The sequence below is a fragment of the Crocodylus porosus genome, unplaced genomic scaffold (genome assembly GCF_001723895.1).
Source record: "Crocodylus porosus isolate Cpor-Errol unplaced genomic scaffold, CroPor_comp1, whole genome shotgun sequence".
In the NCBI taxonomy this organism is placed as follows: Eukaryota; Metazoa; Chordata; order Crocodylia; family Crocodylidae; genus Crocodylus; species Crocodylus porosus.
Window position 1 is genome coordinate 17,278,905 of NW_017728951.1, and position 7,757 is coordinate 17,286,661.

Here is a 7,757-nt window from a genome sequence, read left to right on the forward strand (position 1 = left end):
AAACTGACAGAAGGTCACTTCGGATTAGACATAAAGAAAACTTCTTTACGGTTCATGTGTCCAGAGTTTAGCCAGAGGTGCTATAGTCATCTTCCCTGGAGATCTTCAAAAGACAACTGGACTTGCACCTCGCCAGGGTCATCTGACTCCAGCAGTCTTTCCTGCCTTAGAGCTGGGGGACTGGACCTGATGATCGTGTGAGGTTCCTTCCAGCCCCTAACTTCTATAAATCTGTGAACCTCAGAAACCAGCAATTTGGTGACTCAGTGCTCAGTTGATCTAGCTGGAAACTGAAATGTTTTCACGTGTACAAGGCAGAACCTGATTCTCCTCTAACCATTTTTTGCAGTTGTAATTTCATTGGCTGCCTTGGGTTTTCTTTTGACTTGCATCAGCCTGCTTGCTTGAGGTTTTTAGTAGTGTATGCCATGCCAAAGTCAGTTCATTGGAGACTTAGGAGAGAAGGGGACAACTGGATTATTCTGAATGTTTCTTTAAAAAAAAAAAAAAAAAAAGAAGAGATATGTTCAGGTTGCCTCTGTCTTAGGTGCTTGATACCTAATCACCTGTATTTTTAGGGGAACTAACAGAAGTCATTCTTAACTCTGTGCTACATCAATATTAGGGTCCTAGAAAAAAAGATTTTAAATGGACCACAGAAAATCTCTTCTGACCCCTGATTTAGAAGCGTGATCCTTGGCTAAAGCAGTGATGCCTGTTGTTTGTTTAACTTGCACTTAAAAACTCCCGAGGATGGAGATGCCACAATTTTGCTACAGTGCTTAATCAGCTTCATATTTGGGTTCTTTCAAATGCCCAACCTAAACTTCCATTCCTGCAAGTAGGATTATTACTTCTTGTCCTGTCCCCTATGGATGCAGAAAGCAGTTGATTGCTATCCTCTTAAGAACCACTCTTCCTGAAGACTGCTATCAAGTCATCTTTTGGCTTCTCTTTTGCAGACTAAATGATCCCAGATATAGCTCAAGTCTAGAGGTTCGCTATCCAGAACAGGGGTGCCTCAGTAAAGAATTGAGCCAGCAATATGAACAACATGTTGCTCAGCTCTTCTGCGTTTAATGCGACTGACTGCCCATGTGCATGCATTGCTGATGTGTTAATGAGGAGACAGCGCCGACTGTGAAAGGAAGAGTTCAGCAGTATTGTAGGATTTATTTAATTACGGGACAAAGATAAGCCACCACAGCATATTTCAATCTGATTTTAGTCAGAATGTTGGCAGTGGCTGAAGTGGACTGATGTCATTTTTGGCATTGGATAGCTGAGCCATGCTTCCCATTACAAAGGTAACCTCCTATTCTTAGTTTTGGTTTTGACAGACCTGGACAAAAACATTGTTCCAGGCCTCTGTTGAGTACTTAAATTAGTGCTTGGATCAGTGAGGAGGGTGGACATGGTGTGCCTTAGGTTTACCTGGGGACACAGCTAACGGCACTGCAAGCTTGAAGGCTGTGGGAGGTCCATGGTGAAGCTGACAGAAACACCGAGTCTTGCTGTGAATGTGCGTGTTGCTTTTGCACATGTAGCAGAAAGCCTGATGGGCAAAAAGTGGAGAAGATTTGAGATAGAGGCTCCTGAAAAAAATGGGGAGACTGACCTTAAATTTATTCTTATGAAGTCCCTTGTTTGATTAGTGTTTAAATAAAGGAGCTGGTTCTGTGATTGCTTGCACATAGTCATGTGACTCTAGTTAAAGTGAGGCAACAAAACATCTGGCTTGTCTTATTGTAGCTAAGAAATCTGTTCTGTGGAGTGGGGAGTTTTATACAGTAACACGTGTCTCCTCTCCACCTAGAGAGAAAAAGGTCAAAGTCCAGGAAGGGAAAAGTGAAGCAAAAGATGTAATTAAAGGATCCTGTTCACTGTATTATGCTCATCCCTGTTCATTTGCATTGCTCAGTGCAGTCTTTTAGATGGGCTAAAACTAAGATTGATAATGTAGAACCATGGTGAACAGCTCTTAAGATTTAGGACCTAGAAGTATCCAACTGTCAGCTCATGTGCTTTGGTGTGAACCACTGTAAGTAAAATACCATAGCATCATGTGTATTAAGCATCCTGCATTTCAAAGTGGCCATGGGGACACTTCAACTAAAGCTTATTTGACAAGTTATACTTAAAGTACTCCCGCAGCCATTTTGAAATGTGAGATGCTTAATAGTAATATATGTGATGGTGAGGCACACTGAAGTGTTCAAATTGAGCAATTAATCAAGTCTGCTCCAAAGTGTTCTAATTAGAATGCGTCAGAGCACGTGTATAGGCACCCAGGCCTGATTCTTGTATATTAAGGGATTACAGCCCTAAACAGTTGCCACAATGATGATTTAGCTAAATGATACTGTGCCCACCGGGCTGTCACTAGCCACCGGGTGTTGGCTCGAATCTCTCTTCAGATGTTACGCCCCTTCCGGACCCTCAGTAACCTCGAAGTAGTTCTATCCTCCCACACAGTCGACCCCGCGCTCCCCTGCCACATCTTCATGTTCTGCAATGGGCGGGGCAGCTGGCAGGTCCCTTGGTGCCCAGGACCGGCCCAGCAGTTGACACAGGGCTCCACCACCCCTACACCCCGGCCTCATACCACCTTGTGGGGTCACCTCGATGAGGTCCTCCAGCGGATCACACCCTCCCACTTGTGCACTGACGTTGTTGGGGTGGCCTCACCCTTAATCCTGCCCCTCGGGACATTTCTTCCTGGGAACTGCCCCCAACCTCCCTGTGCCCGTAACCTAAGTGCGCTCACCCTAAATTCCCCACTCAGGGGAATTTGGCCCATGGCTACCACGACTTAGTGCTCCTCTATCAAACCCTGTGAATCTCCCTTCGCAGGGCCTCAGAGTCCAGGCCAGTCCCTCTAGCCCTCCTGGGCCTCGTTGGTGTCCCCGTCTTGCCCCAACCCCTCGTCAGGGTCGTCACAGGCGTGTGTCTACTGACGCGCCACCCTCTGCCCCACCAGCCCGCCACTCCACCTTCATCCTGAGGCTTCTGTGTAGATGCCTCTGCTCTCCCACGGCTCATGCACCAGCTCACTTGCCTCTATATCCTCCTCTGAGGCTCACTCCTCTGGCGGCGTCCGCAGCAGCTCAGCGTGCGCCTCCAGCAGCGGATACAGCAGCACGACTCGCTTTCCCCATGGCACCTGCCGCAGTGGGGCTTGCCCCTCCGGAGATGTTTGCAGCTGCTCTATCTCTGGGCCCTCCGCCCCCTCTGCCACGGTGGCTGCCATTTTTAACTTTGCCAGCCGGCGTCTGGTGGTGATGTCACCGGCCGGCTGCAGCTGTACATGGAGGTGGCTCACGAGCCGCACGGGTTCCTTCCGCTGTTCTCCATGTGTCGTTCGGGGCTGCAGGTACGTACCCTGCATTACCCCGCTTCCGGGGACAGATACGCATCTCCGAGACTGGAGAGGAGAAAAGGCTGGTTTCATATCGGCTAACTAAAAACAAGGAGTTTCTGTTGGCTCTCCTGCTTCCTACTTAAGCATCAATAATGCCCTTAGGCACTTGTTACGTTAAGCAAATGTGTAGTCCTGTCAAAGTCGATAGGAATACCTATCTGTTTCGAGATGAACATGTACTTGGAATCACAGTGCTGGAGCAGGACCATTACTGTGTAAATTATCCCAGATAACCTAAATTAGAGGTTGACTTTGGCCTTCAGTCTTACGCAGTATATATATTTGTGTTGTGTGCAGCACTGAGCACATCACTGGCACCTAAATACTATTGCAGAGTCTATTTTCTGATAATGAAAGTGCATTGATCCCCTGTGATGTATAGCAGTTTCTTTTCTGTCCATAAGGGTCGGGGTTTTTTGCTACAAAATGTTCTGTCCAGAAATCTTGGCATTGAAGATCAATAGAAATAATCTATAATCATACTGCCAGGAAATGAAATGCTGAGTCCAATTGTCTTGTTACTGTAACAATCCAGTAGGTTCATCCATTAGTGCAGATGGGGTCATTTTGCCTCCAAAAATAGAACAGAGTGATTGGACAGGGAGAGATGTTTGCGTCCAAAATAGTGTAGGACAGAGAGACATTTTCCAAGACAGAACAGACTGCAATATACATCTGGATTGATTAAAAAAAAAACAAAGGTAAGTATGATTGAGTTGAAGCAGTGCTTGTTATATAAGCTATCTTTGCTCTCTTCTAGTCACAGCCACCAGACTGGTAATGATTTGGCTGTTTGGGGGCAGAATAATTTAAACGTGGTGAAAATAGAATTCCTAGATCATAGCAGTTTAGAGAATTACTTCTCTTTGCCTCATCCTGTAACATGGTCCTTGGAGGGAAAGGAGCAAATTTCATGTTAAGTAACAGGCAAAATCAATTAGGAAATTATTATTTTTTTAAATCTAATAGTGAAATACGACAATGTTAGAAAGTAATTAACAGCAAAGAAAGTTGGTCAGCAGTGTGTTGCATTGGCCCTGTTTTTACATTTTAGTTATTGCTTCCTTGTGCTCTCTCTATTTGTGGTACTTCTATGGTGTTCATTATCTTGCTTTCTGAGTGCCTTGCAATCTTTAATGTATTTACCCTTCCAGCTCCTCTATGAGAGAGGGTGGTGTTATAAGCCTGTTTTACAGAGGGAAACTGAGGCACAGGCAAGGCTTATGAGGAAAGGCTGAAAGAACTATAGTTATTTAGCCTGGGGAAATGAAGACTGAGGGAGAATTTGATAACAGACTTCAAATACCTTGCCAGATCCAACTTCTGCTCTTGGCCGGTCCAGGACTGAGCTGCACACAGAGCCTGCTCCAGCTGGTCTGGGACCCGTGCTGCACACGGCTGGTGTTGGAGGTGAGCTGGAATAGGTGCCATGTGCGGTGCTGTCTGGGCCAACTGTGGGCAGCGGTCTCCATGGGGTCTCCATGGGCCAGATCCGGCCTGTGAGCCATATCTTTAACACCACTTGTGTACCGGATCACAGTTTTCTCTGTGGGGTATGCTAGCAATCCACCAGTGAGCTACACAACAGCAGGGGGAGTAGAAACCCTTTGTCAAAACACCTCTGCAGCAGCCTGTTCTTGCAAGAAGCATCATGGTCTGTTTTTAAAGTCCATGCACGGCAAAAAGCTTCTCTTTCTTTTTAGGAGGAACGAACCAAAACCTGCAGTCCCTGGGCTGAGAAGGCATTATCCAGCATCTTTAAGGCTGAGATTACAAAGGGTTAAAAGGGAGTTAGTCACCTAACTTGGCTCCCATGACAATCCCAGTCCAAATTTTGATACATGACAATTGAACCTTAGGTCACTTTCTTACCCCAAAAGCACAAACCATCCATTGTCCCATTTCATAATTATATACTGGATCCACACCAGGCACTCCAGCTGTCCCGTGTGGCTTTAGAAAATAGAGTCCTTTATTTTAAGGAAGGAAGGAATCCCTAGCTCTTGGGGAGAAACCAGGTGACACTTGGCAAGGTTATATTTCCCGATAGAAATTTGAAAGTTATTTCCTAGGGAATTTTGAGGTAACTAACATTTACAGTGTGATTAGACATCTAAAAATTATTTCACCTGGTTAATTTGTGAAGGAGAAATGCATGTCAATGCCAAATTTTTTTCTTTATGTGTAATTAGTATATTCGTATGTGTTAGTAAAATAAACACTTTATTGTAAGATACTGGATAGTGACCTATTCATAAATGTATCAAATAGTAGGAATATTTGTTACAGATGAGTAGCCATAGAATAGAAGTTTGTATAGTTGGCATAGGTGCTTTAATAATTATTTAAATACCTATGTAAGTAGTATGTAGTGATTTTTTTTTTACTAAAGCACACACGCAGTAGCATAGGATTGCCACATTGGATTAGACCATTCATCCTTCTAGTTCAGACACAAAATACTGAAAACACTATCCCAGTCCCATATGCTTCTGTGGGAGGTTTAAAAATCCTGCTAAGGTCATAGACAAGTATTCAATAATATCTCCATGGGGAATTTGTTCCTAAGACCAAGTGGGTGTTTGGTTTATGTCTGAAGTGTGATGTTTGACTTCCTATATAAAAATTGATCCTAGCTAGTGTAGCTAGCAGGGCAGCTGCTGCCAATGTGGACAAGAAGAAAGTGACTCACTGGAATCTCACGTACGTGGTTTTAATATTAAGAAAAGTTGGCTGTTAAGATCTGCTGCTCTACTGAAGGCCAAGCTTGTATGGATGTCGTGTTTTAGGGAAGCGACTGAAAGCCTGCAACCAGAGGTTGTACCATCCAGCTTTTACAAAGCACTACAAAGCTGATCCTTTGTTATCAAGGCTCATCTGCTACAGAAGTTATTTTACATAGAAGATAACAGGAAGCTGAGCACAATGCTTTAATTCAGCTGAAGGGTTCTGCAAACATCAGCAGTTGCGAGAAGGGAGTTTGTCGCTTAACGGTCTTCAAATAACCCTTGATAACATGATATTTTGGTATCATGTTTCACAAATTTTACAGAAGCCCAGAAAATCTGTTCTAACCTCTGTGGATTTTCTAGAATAAACAGCAAAAAGAAGCTGAGTAAAATAACATCCAGGTTTACAGGAGATGCGTTTGCCCGGTAGGGATGTTAAGAAGGGGTAGCTAATTGCTCCTCTGTCATTCCAAAACTGTCAAAGCTTCATGAACTTCCCTTGCAACAAGTCTGTCACCACCTGAAGTTCAAGGGGCTCCTGGGATATAGAGCTATGACTTTAAGTATTTGAATAAAATGTTGTGAATGTGTTTGATTTCTTTAAATGTCTACTAATAGCTCGGCGGGTGAAAGGAATGTATTGTTTTCTTCGGACTAAAGTTCTTGTCTTCCCACGGGGAGGAAACCTGAATGTTGTAATACCATGTTGCTGATTTGATTCAATCAGCTGCACTGAATTTGTGTTTGTCTAATGGTCTCCTTTTCCTTGGAGATTCCTTCTCTGTGAGCTTCAATAGACTTGGTTGCCTTTTTGTTTTCAAAAAAGGGGAATGAAGACAAAAGGGGTCAGTGATCTGATCTGATGAGGTAAATAAGCTTTCCCATGGAGACATAAGATACAGTATCAGCATTGGTTTCTCTTTCCTGGCCAGTAAGGGTTTTTGGGCAGGAAGGGGGTGCATGTTGCACCACTTCCTGGGCAGATGCTACTTACAGACTGCCATCAGCATGTACCTACTCTTGGTGGGGCAGACCATTTAAAGGTGATACGCCATCTGCATGCATTGCAAATTCACTGAAGCCTATGAGAGTTGCAGAGTGTTATTGGAGTCTAAAAGTTGAACCTAAATGTTGACTTGTAGTGTAAGTACAGACATTCAGAAAGCCCAAAGAAGATTCACACTTTCCTGGCTTTTTATAAGTTCCCTCAATTAGTTTGGAAGCAAACAGTACTCAAGTTTGCTTTTGGGGGCGTGGGGAGGGCATGGAGGCGGCTGCATTGGATGAGGCCGGCAGGCTGGGGCGCTCCAGCACACCTCCCAGCGGGCTGTCACAAAATGCCTAGCCCAGCCAGGCAGCTGGCCACATGGCCCCAGCTCTTGTCTCCTGCCAGCTGTTGGCTGTCAGCAGCAGTTGGGAGGCGATGGGGGGAATGGAGCCACCTGCCACGTGGGGGATCCACTTCCCTCCCCTCTCCCTCGCTTGGCTACTGCTTACAGCTGCAGACAGGAGCCATGGCTCAGACCCATGCAGCTTGGGCCGGGAACAGCGGGGTGGGGGGTGAGGGAAGTGGAGCCCCTGGCTGCCTGGGCCTCCCCAGCTATGCT